General features: G+C 40.8%; 1 pseudogene; it reads right to left on the bottom strand.

Moving 5' to 3' along the window:
• Positions 1-14,912: 14,912 nt before the first annotated feature.
• LOC110140776 (DDB1- and CUL4-associated factor 13 pseudogene) lies at positions 14,913-16,451 on the bottom strand (annotated as a pseudogene).
• Positions 16,452-18,941: the final 2,490 nt, after the last annotated feature.

Below are 18,941 nucleotides of genomic sequence, written 5' to 3'. Positions count from 1 at the left end.
AGTTTTTATTTTTTAAAGTCAAATTCTTGTTTTTATTAGGGCCCCTCTCTCTCCCACCTTCATATGCGCCCAAGTCCAGAATCTCTTGAGTTCCGTTGCTTAGACAGTAATTCTCTGTCTTCCTGCAAAGTGTGAGGGGCCTTCCCTGGCTGCAGTGGAAGCTGTTCTGAGTTCCAGTTGCCTCTTGTATACACTTCTGGTCCTTCCTTCAGACCCATTGCTCTGAGGCTTTCAGAGATATCTGGTGCCTGCATCTGTGAGGTGTAATACCAGGGTTTGGCAAACGATGGTCTGCTGGTCAAATCACAATCTTCTCTATCCCAATCCTTGCCTGTTTTCATAAATAAAAAGGTTTGTTGTCACATACACATCCCCACAGTCTTGTATCGCTTATGGCTACTTTTGCACTACAAAGAAGAGCTGATTAGTCATTATAGAGACCCTGTGATTGGCAAAGTTTAAAATATTTGCTATGTGGGTCCTTACAGGAGAAACCCAGCCAACTCTGCCACGCGACAGCATGGACCAGTCTGCTTCTGGACCCCTCTCGGCTTGGATGCCAGTGCTTTCTGATTGCTATGTTGGCTATCATTTATTCATCTAACTTTTTAGATTTCAGCAACTTATTACTATTTTATGTTTTTCCATTTGTCTTCAGTTTATACCTTTTCCCTCAGAGACATTTTAGCAGAATTTCAGGGGGATATAGAGGTAAACTTTTGAATTCATTTTGTCATGTTTAGCCAGAAGAATAAGTGGGAATTACCAACCTCATTAGAAAAGAAAATCAAGGTTACAGGAAGCCAATTCTCAAGAACTCAGAACAAAACTGGTATGCAAACCAAGGCCTTTTTGAGCCTGGGGTGGAATTGTGTTTTGTTGACTGCTATACCTTTAGGACTTGGTTGTCATTTAGAATGTACTGGACAAATAATCATTCTAGTTACTGTTGTTAAAGTCCAGTTCATAACCATTATGTTCCTCCATTGTCTCCGAGAAGTGCTGATCTTATTTGTACTTATTTCAATCTCCAGAATGTTCATACTATGGATCTGGGTTCATGTAGCCATGGATTTGCCACTAACTTTCATGTTGCATCAGAGCAGAGGTTATATAGCTCTTTGATTTTTTTTATGTTTCGGATTTGGTGCACTCTTTCTGCTCACATTTCATTGGTCAGATTAAATCATGTGGCCAAACTGAAGCTCAGTAGGGCAGAGAGCATTCTTGGCCAATAGGAAAGCTACGGTGAAGGAAAGGAGGCACTGTGAACAAGTAACACTGTGTACGACTTCACTCCAGGCCTAGCCTGCGTCATCTCTGCCCTGAATAACGTCGATAGCCTCCCACACGGTCTCCCTCATTCCACTTATGCTCCCTATGCAGCAGCCACAGTGATTGTCTGGAAACATAAGTTAGATTCCATCAACCTTTCAGTAAAGAAATCTCCAATGGATCCTATCACACTAATAATAAAAGTTAATCTCCCTTGTTAAATGGAAAAAAACAAAACCAAAGTGTAAAAAAAGCACATATATCTTGTTACCTTTTGTGTAAGAAATAAGAGGAAATAAGAAATTATACATGTATATGCTTATCTTTATAAAAATAAGTATCCAAAGTGTAAACCACAAACCATTGAGGCTGGTTACCTATGGTGGAAAGGATATGAGAAAGAATGTCTCATATACATCTCTAAGTATACCTTTTTGTATAATTTCAAATTTTACAAACACTGTATTGCCTCAGTCTTGGATGGCACTGTGGTTTGGGGCAGGCTAGGGGAGAACTGCAAGCAAATCTTTAGCTCCTTATAGTGGGTTTTTCTGTTGGTGCAGGTGAAGCAAGTTTGAAACTGCTTTTGAAGTAATGAAGCAATGAAGAAATGAGTTGATATTTTGGGGAGCCAGGGTTTGCAATGAAAGAAGAGACCTAGAAAAATAAAATGGGGGATGCAAGGAAGATGTCCATGGAGATGGATTAGAAATGTAGGTATTGGTGTAAACCCATGATTCTAAAATACTTATGTATTGGTGTATATGCATGTGTATGTGCACAAATGTGTGCATGTATGTGTGCATTATATGTATACAAATCAGATCTTGGTCTCTAATATCATTCCCTTTTAAAAAGAACCAGGGCTCTTTGGAGAAGTTGCTAATTCCAGGGTTGTGGCAGGGTAGGTAAAAGATGACCCTAGAACATCTCATCTTGCTAGAATATTATGTTAACCACTAGCTTTTGGTGGCTATTTAAAATTATGTTAATTAAAATTAGCAAGTCAGTTCCACTCATTTGCACTGGCCACATTTCAAGAGCTCAGTAGCAACAAGAAGCCAGTGGCTACAGTGTTGTATAGCATAGATATGAAACGCTCCCATCATTGCAGAAAATCCTATTGGATGGCATTATGCCAGAAAGTATAAAGGAGTGTTCTAAGAAATAAGGAGTTCATATTACAAGAACACATGAACTGATTGGAAGGCAGGAAGGGGAAAATTTGAGCCCTGAAATGATTAAAAACATTAATAACTTGTAAAGCATTGGAAAAATACAAATCCCTGAATCTGTACTGATGGTAAGTAAATAAATACATACATAAACGGAGGAGAAGGGAAGACTCTTACAATAGAATGCTAAGGACCAACTGGTAAATGTGCAAGAAATCTTGCAGTTCAAAATCACCATATTGTTATGATTACATTACAGACTGGTTCAGTTAAGAATCATGAATGGATACTAAGTTTAGAGGGAAATTGTAATGAAGGGCAGGATAGCTACAGGGTCTCTGTGATTACTTATTGATTGTAAGGAAAAAATTGTAACTACAGTGGAGGAATAGGTACACTTTGACTGGGTGATCTGAGTTAACATTACCAGGGAGAGGCTGATGGACACTGAGTTCCTCTAGATGTGCTAACCTGGGAAGAATATATCACTCCGGTAGTGCTCCGGCTGGGATCTGCTACCTGAACCTAATCACTAACGATCCATTAGACAAACCTCAAATGAGTAATGTTTTATTTGGAATATGACAACCAATGAAATACCTGATTCTAGACAGGATTTTGTACGGGGGAAGGAGGGTAGGCTATAAAGGACATTGAATCGTGAATGGGAAATTAGACAAAAATGTAGTATTAATGTCAGACGTACTGAGGTTGATTACTATACAGTGGTTATTTAAGAAAATAATCTCCTTTTTAGGAAATAAACATTGAAGTGTTTAGGGACAAAGGGCCAAGATGAATGCAAATTACTCTCAAAGGATTCTAAAATTGTTCAGATACACACACACACACAAACATGCACACACACCACAAGAAAAAAAGCAAATGGGGTAAAATGTTAACAATATGCAAATCTGGAGAAACGATATGTGAACCTTCTCTGTACTATTATTCTTTCAGTTTCCATAAGTTTGAAATTAACTCCAAATAAAAAGATTTTAAAAACTTCTTAACCTTGTCCTAAGAAGGACTTTTGTCATCTGGTCCCCACTAGTTCTCTGCCCTTATATCTGATGTTCACTCTCTCCCTCTCCCTGGGACCTGGAATACACCAGAGTTGTTCTATTTTCTAAAAAAAATTCGAATAAGTAAATGTATTTATTTTTAGTTGAAGAATAATTGGTCTACAATATTGTGCTGCTTCCTGCCAAACATCAACATGGATCAGCCCTAGGTATAACTGTGCCCCCTCCTCTGGAACCTTCCTCCCACCTCCCCAGACTTGTGCTAGACTTAGGGATTCTGCATCTGCTTTTCCTTCTGCCTGGGATTCTCCCCCTGGATCTTTGGAGGGCTGGTGTCCTCACATCACTGAGATTAAGGGCTCTGTCCAAGTGCCATCCCCTCAGAGAAGCCTTCCTTGAAATGCTGTGCGTTTCTTCTTCTTACACTTACTACTGACTTCAATTGTGCATATTTTCATTGCATGTTTCTTCAAGTGAATGCACATTCCATGAGGACAGGGACCTTGTTTTGTCTGCTGCTAAGCCTTTGATGCCTAGGTAAATATTTGTTGAATGAATACATGAATGACAGGAGTTTTCACCATGGTCATTACGGCCTTAACTTTATCATTAACATTTCTAGCAGGTTGACACGCATTTATGACTCTAGGAGCTGGCCCTCGGCCTTTTGTGCCTTGGTAGGGCTTTGTAGAGTTCGTACCCAGAGTCACCCGTCTCAGGTCCTAGCCTGCCTTTGACATTAATCTGTTCTTGTGTTTGGGCATGATACTGGCCTCTAAGACTGTTGGGTGAAGATTCAATGAGTTAATAATATGAAGTGTTTCGCACAGGGCCTAACACATCGTTAAGGGTCAGCCAAAACTTGCTGCTTCAGTTATTATTATAGCTGCCTAACACAAAGCCTGCCAGATCATAAGTATTTAATGAGTACTGAATCATATTAGTGTTCATATCACCAAATATAAGAACGCCATTCCTTCCCCTCCACCTGGTTCCTTTTATTTTTAAATTAATTTTTTGGAATGATAATTGCTTTAAAGAATTTTGTTGTTTTCTGTCAAACCTCAACACGAGTCAGCTATAGGTACACCAATATCCCCTCCCTTCTGGGGCTCTCTCCCATCTCCCTCCCCATCCCACCCCCCAGGTTGATACAGAGCCCCTGCTTGAGTTTGCTGAGCCACACAGCAAATTCCCGTTGGCTGTCTATTTCACACATGGTAATGCAAGTTTCCATGTTACTCTTTCCATATACCTCACCCTCTCCTCCCCTCTCCCCATGTCCATAAGTCTATTCTCCATGTCTGTTTCTCCACTGTTGCCCTGTAAATAAACTCTTTGGCACCGTTTTTCTAGATTCCATATATATGTGTTAGAATACGATATTCATCTTTCTCTTTCTGACTTACTTCACCCAGTTTAATAGGTTCTAGGTTCATCCACCTCATCAGAACGGACTCAAATGCACTCCTTTTTATGACTGAGTACTACTCCATTGTGTATATGTACCACAACTTCTTTATCCATTCATCTGTCCATGGACATCTAGGTTGCTTCCTTGTTCTAGCTATTGTAAATAGTGCTGCAATGAACAATGGGATACATGTGTCTCTTTTAATTTTGGTTTCTTCAGGATATATGCCTAGGTGTGAGATTGCTGGGTCATATGGTGGCTTTATTCCTAGTTTTTTAAGGAATCTCCACACTGTCTCCCATAGTGGCTGTGTCATTTTACATTCCCACCAACAGGGCAAGAGCGTTCCCTTTTCTCCACAGCCTCTCCAGCACTTACTGTTTGTAGACTTTTTGATGAGGGCCATTCTGACCAGTGTGAGGTGATATCTCATTGTAGTTTTGATTTGCATTTCTCTAATAATGAACGATGATGTCAAGTGTCTTTTCATGTGTTTGTTAGCCATCCATATGTCTTCTTTGGAGAAATGTCTGTTTAGGTCTTTTTCCCACTTTTGGATTGGGTTGTTTGTTTTTCTGGTATTGAGTTGTATAAGCTGCTTGTTATTTTGGAAATTAATCCTTTGTCAGTTGTTCAATTTGCTATTCTTTTCTCCCATTCTGAGGGTTGTCTTTTCATGTTGCTTATAGTTTCCTTTGCTGTGCAAAAGCTTTTAAGTTTAATCACGTCCCACTTGTTTACTTTTGTTTTTACTTCCATTACTCTAGGAGGTGGGTCATAGAGGATCTTGCTTTGATTTATGTCATCGAGTGTCCTGCCTATATTTTCCTCTAAGAGTTTTATAGTTTCTGGTCTTACATTTAGATCTCTAATCCATTTTGAATTTATCTTTGCATATGGTGTTAGGAAGTGTTCTAACTTCATTCTTTTACACGTAGCTGTCCAGTTTCCCCAGCAGCATTTATTGAAGAGGCTGTCTTTGCCCCATTGTATGTTCTGGCCACCTTTGTCAAAAATAAGGTACCCATAGGTGCGTGGGTTTATTTCTGGTTTTCTATCTTGTTCCATTGGTCTATATTTCTGATTTTGTGCGAGTCCCATGCCGTCTTGACGACTGTAGCTTTGCAGTATAACCTGAAGTCAGGAAGGTGGATTCCTCCGGCTCCATTCTTCTCTCTCAAGACTGCTTTGTCTATTCAGGGTCTTTTGTGTTTCCACATGAATTGTGAAAATTTTTGTTCTAGTTCTGTGAGAAATGACATCAGTAATTTGATGGGGATCACATTGAATCTGTAGATTGCATTTGGGAGCATAGTCATTTTCACAATATTAAGAACATGGACTGTCTCTCCATCTGTTTATGTCATCTTTGATTTCTTTCATTAGTGTCTTATAATTTTCTGTATATAGTTCTTTTGTCTCCTTAGGTAAGTTTATTCCTAGATATTTAATTCTTTCCATTGCCATGATGAATGGGATTGATTCCTTAATTCCTCTTTGTGATTTTTTCATTGTTAGTATATATAAATGGAAGTGATTTCTGTGTATTTATTTTATATCCTGCAACTTTGTTAAATTCACAGCTCTAGCAGTTTTCTGATACTATGTTTAGGGTTTTCTATGTACAGGATCATGTCATCTGCAAACAGTGAGACTTTACTTCTTTTCTGATCTGGATCCCTTTTATTTCCTTTTCTTCTCTGATTGCTGTGGCAGGACTTCCAGAGCTATGTTGAATAACAGTGGTGGAAGTGGACACCTTTGTCTTATTTATTCCTGATCTCGGGGGGAATGTTTTCAGTTTTTAAACATTGAGAATAATGTTGGCTGTAGGCTTATCATATCATATATGGCCTTTACTATGTTGAGGTAGTTTCCTGCTATGCCCACTTTTTGAAGAGTTTTAATCATAGATGGATGCTGAATTTTGTCAAAGGCTTTTTCTGTATCTATTGAGAGTATCATATGGTTTTACTCTTTCAATTTGTTAATATGTGTATCACATTGATTGATTTGCATATATTGAAGAATCTTTGCATTCCTGAAATGAACCCAACTTGGTCATGGTGTATGAGCTTTTTGATGTGTTGCTGAATTCTGTTAGCTAGAATTTTGTAGAGGATTTTTGCATCTATGTTCATCAGTGATATTGGCTTATAGTTTTCTTTTTTTGTGTTGTGTTTGTCTGATTTTGGTATCAGGGTGATGGTGGCCTCGTAGAATGCTTTGGAAGTGTTCCTTCCTCTGCAGTTTTTTGAAAGAGTTTTAGAAGGATAGGCATTAGTCCTTCTCTAAATGCTTGGTAGAATTCTGCTGTGAAGTCATCTGGTCCTGGGCTTTTGTTTTTTGGGAGTCTTTTGATCACAGCTTCAATTTCAGTGCTTGTAATTGGGATGTTGATAATTTCTATTTCTTCCTGTTTCAGTCTTGGAAGATTAAATTTTTCTAAGAATCTGTCCATTTCTTCCAGGTTATCTATTTTATTGCCATGTAGTTGTTCATAATAGTCTCTTATAATCTTTTGTATTTCTGCATTGTTTGTTGTAACTTGTCCTTTTTCATTTCTAATTTTGTTAATTTGATTCTTCTCTCTTTTTTTCTTGATGACTCTGGCTAAAGGTTTGTTAATTTTGTTTATCTTCTGAAAGAACCAGCTTTTAGTTTTATTAATCTTTACTATTGTTTCTTTCATTTCTTTTTCATTTATTTCTGCTTGAATCTTTATGATTTCTTTCCTTCTACTAATTTTGGTGATTTTTTGTTCTTCTTTGCCCAGTTGCTTTAGGTGTAAAGTTAGGTTGTCTATTCGATGTTTTTCTTGTTTCTTGAGGTAGGATTGCATTGCTATAAACTTCCCTCTTAGAAATGCTTTTGCTGCATCCCATAGATTTTGAGTTATCATGTTTTCATAGTCATTTGTTTCTAGAAATTTTTTTATTTCCTTTTTGATTTCTTCAGTAACTTGTTGGTTATTTAGAAAAATGTTGTTTAATCTCCATGTGTGTGTGTTTCTTGCAGTTTTTTTCTTGTAATTGATATCTAGCCATATAGCATTGTGGTCAGAAGATGCTTGGAACGATTTCAACTTTCTTAAATTTACTGAGGTTTGATTTGTGATCCAAGATGTGGCCTATCCTGGAGAATGTTCCATGTGCACTTAAAAAGAAAGTGTATTCTGCATTTGGTTGGAATGTCCTGAAGATATCAATCTTATCTAATGTATCATTTAAAACTTGTGTTTCCTTATTAATTTTCTATTTTGCTGATCTGTCCATTTTTGTGAGTGGGTATTAAAGTCTGCTATTATTGTGTTACTTTCAGTTTATTCTTTTATGTCTGCTAGTGTTTGTTTTATGTATTGAGGTGCTCCTATGTTGGGTGCATGGATATTTACAATTGTTATGACTTCCTCCTTGATTGATCTTTGATCACTATGTCGTGTCCTTCCTTATCTCTTGTAATCTTCTTTATTTTAAGGTCTATTTTGTTTGATATGAGGATTGCTACTCCAGCTTTCTTTTGCTTCCCATTTGCATGGAATATATTTTCCCATCCTCTCACTTTCAGTCTATATGTGTCTTTAGGTCTGAAGTGGGTTTCTTGTAGACAGCATATGTATGGGTCTTGTTTTTGTATCCATTCAGCCAGCCTGTCTTTTGTTTGGAGCATTTAATCCATTTACATTTAAAGTAATTGATATATAAGCTCCTGTTGCCATTTTCTTAATTGTTTGGGGTTGATTTTATATATCTCTTTTCTTCTCTTGTATTTCTTGACTATATAAGTCCCTTTAACATATGTTGTAAAGCTGGCTTGGTGGTACTGAATTCTCTCAACTTTTTCTTGTCTGAAAATCTTTTTATTTCTCCATCAATTTTGAATGAGATCCTTGCCAGCTACAGCAATCTCAGTTGTAGATTTTCCCCTTTCAGTACTTTAAATATACCCTGCCATTCCCTTCGGGCCTGCAGAGTTTCTGCTGAAAGATCAGCTGTTAAGCGTATGGAGTTTTCCTTGTATGTTACTGGTTGCCTCTCCCTTGCTGCTCTTATTTATTTTTTTCCCTTGCTGCTTTTGATATTCTTTCTTTGTGTTTAGTCTTTGTTAGTTGGTTAGTATGTGTCTTGGCAGGTTTCTCCTTGGGTTTATCTTGTTTGGGACTCTTTGTGCCTCTTGGACGTGATTGGCTTTTTCCTTTTCCATGTTGGGGAAATTTTCAACTATAATCTCTTCAAAAATTTTCTCATACCCTTTCTTTTTCTCTTCTTCGTCTGGGATCCCTATAATTCGAATGTTGGTGTGTTTGATATTGTCCCAGAGGTCTCTGAGACTATCCTCAGTTATTTTCATTCTTTCTACTTTATTTTGCTCTTCAGAAGTTATCTCCACCATTTTATCTTGCAGCTCACTGATTTGTTCTGCTTCAGATATTCTGCCATTGATTCCTTCTAGAGTATTTTTAATTTCAGTAATTGTGTTATTTGTCTCTCTTCTTCTAGGTCTTTGTTAATTGATTCTTGCATTTTCTCCATTTTGTTTTCAAGGTCTTTTTTTTTTTAATCATCTTTACTATCATTATTCTGAATTCTTTTTCAGGTATTTTGCTTATTTCCCCTTCATTTATTTGGGCTTCTGTGTTTCTAGTTTGTTTCTTCATTTGTGTAGTATTTTTCTGCCTTTTAATTAAAAAAAAAAACTTACTGTGTTTGAGGTCTCCTTTTCGCAGGCTTGAAGGAAAGTTGAATTCTTCCCTTGAAGAAGGTTGAATTCTTTCTTCCTTTTGGTTTCTGCCCTCCTAAGGTTGGGCCAGTGGTTTGTGTAAGCTTCATTTAGGGTGAGACCTGTGCTGAATTTTGTTTGCTTGTTTGTTTTCCCTCTGGCGTGCAAGGCTGAGTGAGGTGGTAAAGCTATCTGCTGATGGTTTGGTTTGTATTTTTGTTTTGCTTGTTGTTTGGATGATGGGTCCTGCAAAGAGTGCCCTGGTGGTTGGATGATGCCAGTTCTTGTATTCAAGTGGCTCTGGTTGTATGAGTTCTCACTATCTGATTCTCCCTGGGGTTCGTTCTCTGGGAGTCTAGGGTCCTGGAGTCAGTGCTCCCGCTCCAAAGGCTCAGGGCTTGATCTCTGGTCAGGAGCGAAGATTCCACAAGTTGTTTGTTATGGCATTAAGTGAGATTAAAACAAACACCCCAAAACGGGAAACCGAAGATGAACGCCAGACAAATGGAGGTTACAAAATCAGGCAAATAATAATTAAAATAATGGAATATACAATATACATATATGTCAAAAATCAAAACAGTCCGACAAAAATAAAGTACAGTAGACTGACCTGGCGAACAAAGGAAATAAAAAATTATATTTACCAGTTAAGAACAAAACTAACTAAAGCACAAACTGGAAATAAAAACTAAAGCAAGGTGCCAAGTGGGGAATAAAGCGATGAAAACAAAACACAAATATGTTGAGAGGAAAGGAATGAAAGCAAAGAAAGAAATAATAGATGTGCAAGTTAAATAGTGGTAGATGAAGAAGATTTATATACATTAAAGATTAACTGCAAGGGGTAAAGAACAGCAGGAAAGGCAAACAAAGGAATAAATGTAGAAAAAATATAATAGGAAAAAATTAAAAGTTAAAATTATAAAAAGAGGAAAAAAATGGAAGAAGAAAGGAAAAAGGAGAAAAAAAAAGGAAAATTCCACAGAACTGCAAAAACCCAATGTAGAGGCAGAGGTTTATAACAACAATAAAAAATGTGACTGAGGAAAAATAATTTCAAAAGCTTAATTAGATTTCATAGTGCCAATAAAATCAACAACTTCAACAGATGGGGGAAAGGATAAAAAAAGGAAAAAATCCAAAAGAACCTACAGAACAAGTCAAACAGAAGAATAATAGATGTTTCTCTTGAGTCACTGCTGTCAGAGCCCTTTCCCTCGCCGGGAGCCCTTTCCCACACTTGTGATGTCCAGCTCTGCGACCCTATGGACGCACCAGGCTCCTCAGTCCATGGGACTCTCCAGGCGAGAATACTGGAGGGATTGCCATGCCCTCCTCCAGGGGGTCTTCCCGACCCAGGGACCAAATACGTGTCTCTCATGTCTCCTGCCCTGGCAGGTGGATTTTTTACCTCTAGTGCCACCTAGGGAGCCCGCTCTAAAATCCATCCGTGTCCAAATGCCCTGTCCCTCCACATCCATAGCACCCCCCCCTCATGCTAGATTCCCAGTTCTGGCACCTCCTGCCTCTTCATTCATGGGACTAAGTGTTGTTAATTGAGTTAATGCCTCAGAGAAATTAGTTCCTTTGCCTAAAATGAGAGCTCAAAGGGCTCATCGGAAGCACCAGATGTGACTCAGCACATTTATTTACTGGACAGGACAAAGCATGCACACCCGAACAAGGGAAACCGAACTCATGCATAGACAGCCAAGGAAGGTTTCTCTCTGCTTCTAGACCGCCAGCATGACCCATGCTTCCTCTCCAATTCCATAGGCTGTTGGCAGCAATTAATAACATGGTTCACCAAATAAAAAGACCAGAGACTGAAAAGCAGAGATAAGGGATGCCTTCTTACTTTTGTAAATTCAGATTTTATACTGTATTATAAGCAATGACATTTTAAAAATTGAATGTCTGAAAAAATATTAAAGTATGTATTTAAAACTTGGACCCCTGTGATTTATTTTAAGTAGTAGTTTGTACCTCTTAGCCCCTCCACCTACCTCACCCTCCTTGCTCCCCTTTCCTCCTTGGCAACCACAAGTTCGGGAATACAGTCAATATCTTACAGTAACTTCATATAGTGTGAAATATACAAAAATATCACACCGCCCTGTTGTGTACCTGAAACTAATATAATACTGTAAATCAACTATACTTCAATAAAAATAAACAGCAAAATTAAGACTACAATAATTACCTATACCTAGAGTATAGACCAGTTCCTCATGAATTTTAAGCCAAATGAAACATGATCTGAAAGAAGTGAAACAAGGTATTAAAACTTCTTGCATTATAGAAAAATAAAAATATAGCATCAAAAACAGAAAAAGACTTAATTAAAAAACAAATGGGATAAAATGATATTTGTAATGCAGAGAAATAATAACAAAAATATACTAATAATTTATTGTAAGTCAGAATTAGTAATGATCACATACAGACGAGGGTAAGACATTACATTTATGAACAAGATAACATATAAAATATAGATAGCAATCTAAAGTCTTTAGTATACAGAGAGAAACATAGATTCAAGAATAAATTTAAAATGACTTGCACTCTGGAACAAAAAGTGAAATTGCTCTAAAATATTGAAAGGATATGCCAAGAGGAATTTTAAATCACAATTAATGAATATATGAAAGAATGAAAATAAATAAAGAAATAATGTGAATATGATCAACAGAAGTAAAAGACACTTTCTTTTCTCCTTAAAACGAGCCCTTATAGAGATTTTAGTGGAAAAAAATTAAAGAAAAGAAGTGAAGGAAAAAATAGCATTAAAGATAGTGTCAACCAAGCTATGTACGTATTTGTTGCAATTCACTGGAAAACAAAGGATAATGCCATCCATAAATGCATAGTTTAATCTATGCTTTTAAATCACTGTAGAAGAGAATCTATTGTAATCAGGACAATACAGACACAAAAATCTAAAGTTTAGATCCTTTCAAACAATAAAAGATAAATTCTTTTTAATAAGTTTTAAAAATTTAACTCACAAGTATATAGACTGTTTCAATGTTTGACTTTGTGTTTCTCTGCGAACAAAAGATAGCAACCAGATGCCACTTTCAAAATTAGGAATTGTTTTCCAAAATAATAGAACCAAAAAACATAAGAATGGCGTCCTTGACAGGAACAAGATGGAGGAGGAGTCGGTGGATGCGGAGTACATCTCTCTCCACGGACGCATCAGGAACACGCCTTCAGACACAGACGAGCATGCAGAGCGCCGTCTGAGAGCGGACAGGACCTGACCAGTGGAGCAGACACGCAGAGCCACGCAAAACTCGGTAGGACGAAGGAGCCAGGGGCAAAAACAGGGGCGTCAGGAGGCCTGGGCCCGCCCTCTGCGGGAGAGGGCACTGAGGCAGGGCTCTGATCCCCACATCCGGGCACCTGTCTGAGTCAGAGGAGAAGCATCTCAGGCCGAGAGCGGAACCGCGGACCTGTGGCAGCCTCAGTGGAGTGAAGTCAGACAGTCCTTGCCACAGCCTGTAGCCCGGCCAGGAAGGCGGGTCCCCTGCAGGGCGCAGGGCTGGGAGCTGGAGTTTAGGGACTGGGGAGCAATCCCAGGGCGAGCTGCTGTTGACTGTGGAGAGACGGATCGAGGGGATGTGGCGGAGACTGTGGCGGGAAAGCAGGGCGGCCGTGGAAGCAAGGTGGCGCTGCTGAGTCACGCGTAGGGGTGGAGCCATCACCAGGGCCTCTCCCCCCACACGCCCGCATCAGCCGCTGAGCAATGGAGAGGCTGGCCCATCAGACGCCTGACAGCTGAACCACAGAGCAGACCCCACCCGGGGCCCCTTAAGTGACCGCTGCGCCCGTCTACAGAGCAGGACCCCAGCCACAAGGCCCCCTATGTGCCTGATGTGCCGAACCTCGGAGGACCCCAGGCAAGGGAGCCCCGTGAGTGCCTGAACGGGCAGAGCTACGGACAAAGACTGGCCGAAGAGGCCGTCTGATCGCCAGCGACACGAGGCTCAGAAAAAGACTCTGACCGGGCCACAACCCCTGTGGCAGAGGCGGTCCGTGTCCCGCACACGCGGCGCCGCCAGGGTCCCCGCAAGCCAGGCCGCGCCGCCTTCACGCCCCGCTCTCACGGGGGCAGAGCCGCCGCAGGCAGAGGAAGGCTTGCATCTCTGCGCGCAGGGTCACTTCAGTCGTGTCTGACTCTGCGACCCTGTGGACTGTGGCCTGCCAGGCTTCTCTGCCAGGGAGAGGGGTTCTCCGGGCGGGAACACTGGAGCGTCTTGGCCAATCCTGGTTGCCATGCCCTTCTAGGGCACGGCATTTCCGCTGCCCTAGCCGCCAACCCCCCTGAGCACCTGGTGCTGCCAGAACCCCTGCGACCCAGGCGGCTGCCCCACCTCCACGCCTGGCCCTCACCGGGGAAGCCCAGATCCTCCAGGGCAGCCTAGGAGCAAACCCCTGTGGAGCTGGAAGTAAAACAACAAGTGAAACCCAGGGGTGGTGTGGCTAAGGAAGAAGACCCAAACCTTCCATCAGTTGAACAAGCTGATGATCAAACCCACGTGATTAACTAGGCAGACTCTGTGTCTGTGGAACATGTAAAAGGTCACTGAGAGCCCACAAGAGAAAACACAGTAGTTCTGACAGCTGTGGACATCGAAGGCAAGAGCACACAGGAGCAGGATCGGATCAGACTCTGAGCTGCCCCCCAGCAGGGCCAGAGATCAGCACAGTGTTGGAGGGCGTCCTGGGGAGGTGAGCTGGGCTGCGACCTTGTAGTTCATGGAAGGTCCTCTGGGTCCTCAAACCAGGAGCCTCAGAAGCTGGGCAGGGAGACCTGGGCACTGAGATGCAGGTAAGGCGCCCTGAACAAAAGGGAACAGACTACTGCTGGGCTGCTGGGTCTGGGGTCCTATTGTGCAGGCTGGGCTTCAGGAAGCCTGATGGGCTTCCCAGGCAGGGAAGGAGAAGGGAGACTAGTGGAAGATGCAAGGGTCCCAGAGGGAGCGGCTGCTCGCCATCCTTGTTCCAGGCTTTCTGCTCACTTTGGGTCCACTAGTTTGGCAAATGTATGTCAAGAGCCTGGGAGGGGCCAGCCTTGCTTGCAGCAAAAGCAAAAGCCTGCACCCAAAGTATGACTGGGTTTGATTCATTCACTCAACATTAAATCCAAATGATTGAGAAGTTCAAGTAATTTAGGTAGTTCAGGTAAGCACTGGGTGAGTACTTCTTTTTTTTAAAGAAAAAAAATCCAGTGACAAGATAATGGTCTGGAATACTTCACAGTATTTCTAAAAGCTATTTTGCTTTTTATTTTTTATTTTTTTATTTTTTTTCTGTTGTTATAAGAGGGGCAGTACTTTTATTTATAGAGTTCACAAATCAACATGTAACAAATAATTATACATTAGTATCGGTAAGAATACCAAATATTATTTCACAGCTGCCACTATGTGTTTCTTCTTCTCTGACACCATCTGCACAGATCCAGGCTTGCTATGTTTGATACGATTCAGTTCTTTTCGTCGACGAGCTTCTTTCATGATGCGCTGTTCCTGAATCTGGCTGTAGATAGATTTTGGTAGATGTTGGTGACGAGAGATACGTTTTATATGAGGATGATATTGAAATTTCTCCTTTAACTTCTGGTTATAATCTGTGGCTGCTTTTTCTCGTGATGTAAGCACACCCAACTTTTCAGAAGCATTAGCTTCCCATAGACGAATGTTCATTTCATTAGATCCACACAGAATGTGCTCGCTGTCAGCGGTCCATTTTACGCAGATAACATGTGCATTCTCTTTGTGTGATAGACTTCCCTGCCTCTACTTTTGTCCACAGGAAAGATTCGAATAGATTTATCAGAACTAGCTGGCACAAACTCTCTCCCAGTGGGAGAGTAATCGGCATCAAGCACTGCAGACACATGATCCATATGCACCATTACAGGAGTGTCCAGGGCACGCATATCAAAAGTATACAAGTTGTAATCCTCGTTTGCTGCAGTAAAAATGAATGCTTCCATAGGGTTCCAGCAAATTGTATTTGTTCTCATATCTCAGATGACCTTTTTCAGAGGAGTAGCTTGTCTCATATCATACAGTACTCTATTCCTGTCAGAAGCACAACTTCCCAAGAGAAATGTCTCAACTGGGTTAAATTTAACACTGCTTACGCTGTCATATCCCCACGTCATTGAACACATAGAACTGGTTCTTTGTTCACCCCAAATGCCCACTTGCTGTCCACATGTGGCACACAGCTTCTCTCCGGTGATGATCAGTCCCTGTACACGCGGCCTTTCCTAATGCAGCATGCAGTGGCTCCTCCTCTTCTCCGCAGCTCGGTCCATCCATCTTCCATTGCTTCGCAGTTTTGTCATCACCAACAGTAAAAACAGATGTCCCACAAAAGCGGGTACATATTCCTCGTACAAAACCTTCATGTGCTTGTATCGTACGAATGCATTTTCATCTGGTCAAGTTCCAAATTTTAACCTCTCCATCACATGCCCCAGAAAGGACAGTAGCCAGGCTCTTTGGATTCTTTGCCAAGCAATTGACTCCATCTCGCTGACCATCCAGGGAGGCAAGGAATGGTTTTGCAAATACCCGTTCCAGTCTGGTAGCATTTAAAGCTCTTATATATTCTTGTGGGACCTCGAGGTAAGGATGTAAGGTAGGGTCATAGTTTCCTGGAACTCGGTATAAGTCCAATTTGGTTTCACGGACATAGTGGTCGGGGTTCCGACTCAGCATCTTCACCTTCATCTTGCTGCCAGTTCTCCAGGGATCTTATGACCCTTTCCCTCCAGGCCCCAGTTACGCCACTGCAGACGCCTTCTCCACCAACACATCGCTATTTTGCTTTTTAGGAGACATTTCTTCTAAATCCAATGTCATAATTAGTGTAAGCAGGGAGGCTTTTTTGTAAAATATTGCCTGACTCTGGGGTTTTTATTTTTGATTTGGGACCAATAGCATGTCAGAGGTGGGACTGCTGGGTCCAGCATGCTCATGCTACCAAAACACTCATTTTCATTTAGCTCCTGCCACTCTGAAGCTTTAGCGGGGGAATGACATGGATCGTCAGCTTCCTGAGCGGACCTAATCGTACTTTTGAGACAACGCGGGGGGGGGCTGCCCGGCCATGTTCTCTTTTCTGCAGCCACGTCGTCCACGACTTTGCTGTGAGGATGTGCCGAAGTCCCCATGTGATCTTGTCCCCTGGCCAAGCAGTTTGGATGGTAGTGGCCACCTGTCCCAGTGAACTTAACCTGTTGTCTGGCAAGTACCCCCAGAGGTTCCTTCTCTCAAGAACTTGAATCAAAACACTCAACTTGTAGTGGGTGCTGAATCTTGAAGTCATGTAAAGTTGTGGTTGGGTCTGTGTCTTTAAAGCCAACACCACCTATGAGCTAAAGTTGGGGAGGCAGTTAGAGAAACTGTGAGTGGTCTATCTGCAGCCCAGAGAATGTAGCCAATAAAGGGAAACAGAGATGGGAGCCAGTGTTAGGTGAGGGACAGCGGAGATTGGTGGGCAGAGAAATTTAGATAAAAAAAGAGACCAAGAGGCTGACTGTATTTGCTTTGATTTTTGATGGTTTATTTATTTCAAGCTCCATGTCCTGTGAGGCCTCCTTTATTTGAATTAGCTTGAACTATTTATTTCTAGTTCCTAAACTAACTTTGACTACAACAAACACAAAAAGTTAGGCCAAAGAGCTGCTTGTAGAAATGAGTTATGTCCAGGGAAGGTAGTTCTGAAAGTAATCAAAGCTTCATGGGGAGAATTTGACATGAATAGAAAGCTCTAGACACATATCAAGCTCTGAAGGGTCAATGAGTGTGAAACTATAAACCATACTGTCCCCAGAAGCTACCTTTACTGAAATGTTTTCAGGGTCAGCTGTCAGCAATTTTGGAAACTTCTTGTTTAGTTTATCTGACTTCTGAAAACTTGGCTAATAATTTTAATGTCACCTTTTATTTGGTATTTTGCATCTGCTTACTTGGAGATGTCTGAAGGAGGAAAAGTGTGCTTATCATGGAAGAGTCAAAAGCTTTGAAGTCTCTACATTCCCAGAGAGTATCCTGTCACATTGCCAAGCCGGTGACAAGAGAAGGTGAAAGGAAAGTCATCATTACTCTCAGCTTGCACCTGAGAGTTACAGTCACCGTGGAGTCATCTGTCCGCCCTGGTCCATTTCAGGGATATTTGTGGAGTCATCTGTCCGCCCTGGTCTATTTCAGGGACATTCGTGGAGTCATCTGTCCGCCCTGGTCCATTTCAGGGACATTTGTGGAGTCATCTGTCCGCCCTGGTCTATTTCAGGGACATTTGTGGAGTCATGTGTCCGCCCTGGTCTATTTCAGGGACATTTGTGGAGTCATCTGTCCGCCCTGGTCTATTTCAGGGATATTTGTGGAGTATTTACTTCTCTCTGGCATTATTGGGTACCAGAATTTAATGAAAAGAAGTGCAGCTCAGAACTTTATGGGAGGACGAGTTTTGCTATTGACTACTTATACAATTTAAAAAAAGAGATGCATTTATATATTGAGTGGGTTGACTATTTCTGTTGAAATGTAATGAAAAAAAGGAAAGAAAACAGCAATATCAGCATGAATGAGGATTTGGGAACATTTTCAAAACAGGAGTTCAAGGATTAAACTTCCCTGGTGACCCACTGGTTAAGATTTTGCCTTCCAATGCAGGGGGTGTGGGTTCTCTCCTTGGTCTGGGAGCTAAGATCCTGCATGCCTCAAGACCAGAAAACCAAAATATAAAGCAGAAGCTGTATTGTAGCAAATTCAATAAAGATTTAAAAATGGTCCACATAGAAAAAACTTTAAAAAGTAAAATAAAGATTAGGGATATAGATGGTCCTATATTGCTTTAACCACTGAGAAACTGCTCTTTCTCTAAGCTAATGACTCCTGTATTGGGGGGGGAATCCTCTAGGCTTGTACTGATGATCTCAAAGGAAATTTTGAAGTTTTCAGTATATCACTGATTTTTATGATATTTAATTGAAAGTTGAAACCATGTCTTCAGGAGAATTAAAAGGGACATTATATGCAAAAATCTTCAGTCAGTGTTTGCTATGTGAAAGTTGTTTGCACAAAAGCATTTTTGTGCTTTTTTCTTTTTGGGAAGAAGGATCACTAATTCAAAAGCCTGGGCATCACTGTCTATGATTTTAGAAGAAGATCTTTAAACCTGAATATTGAATTAACAGGGTCTTGGTAAACAGAACTGAAGCTTTATCTGAGATTTTTGACCTTTGATCATTGCAGGCTTTAGGGTTATCTGATCCTCTAAGTGACTAAAGCTTTCATCTAAGAA

Source organism: Odocoileus virginianus, chromosome 19, assembly GCF_023699985.2.
Source record: "Odocoileus virginianus isolate 20LAN1187 ecotype Illinois chromosome 19, Ovbor_1.2, whole genome shotgun sequence".
Lineage (NCBI taxonomy): Eukaryota > Metazoa > Chordata > Mammalia > Artiodactyla > Cervidae > Odocoileus > Odocoileus virginianus.
The sequence above is the reverse complement of the archived record's forward strand: the minus strand, read 5'-3'. Positions and strand labels throughout refer to the sequence as shown.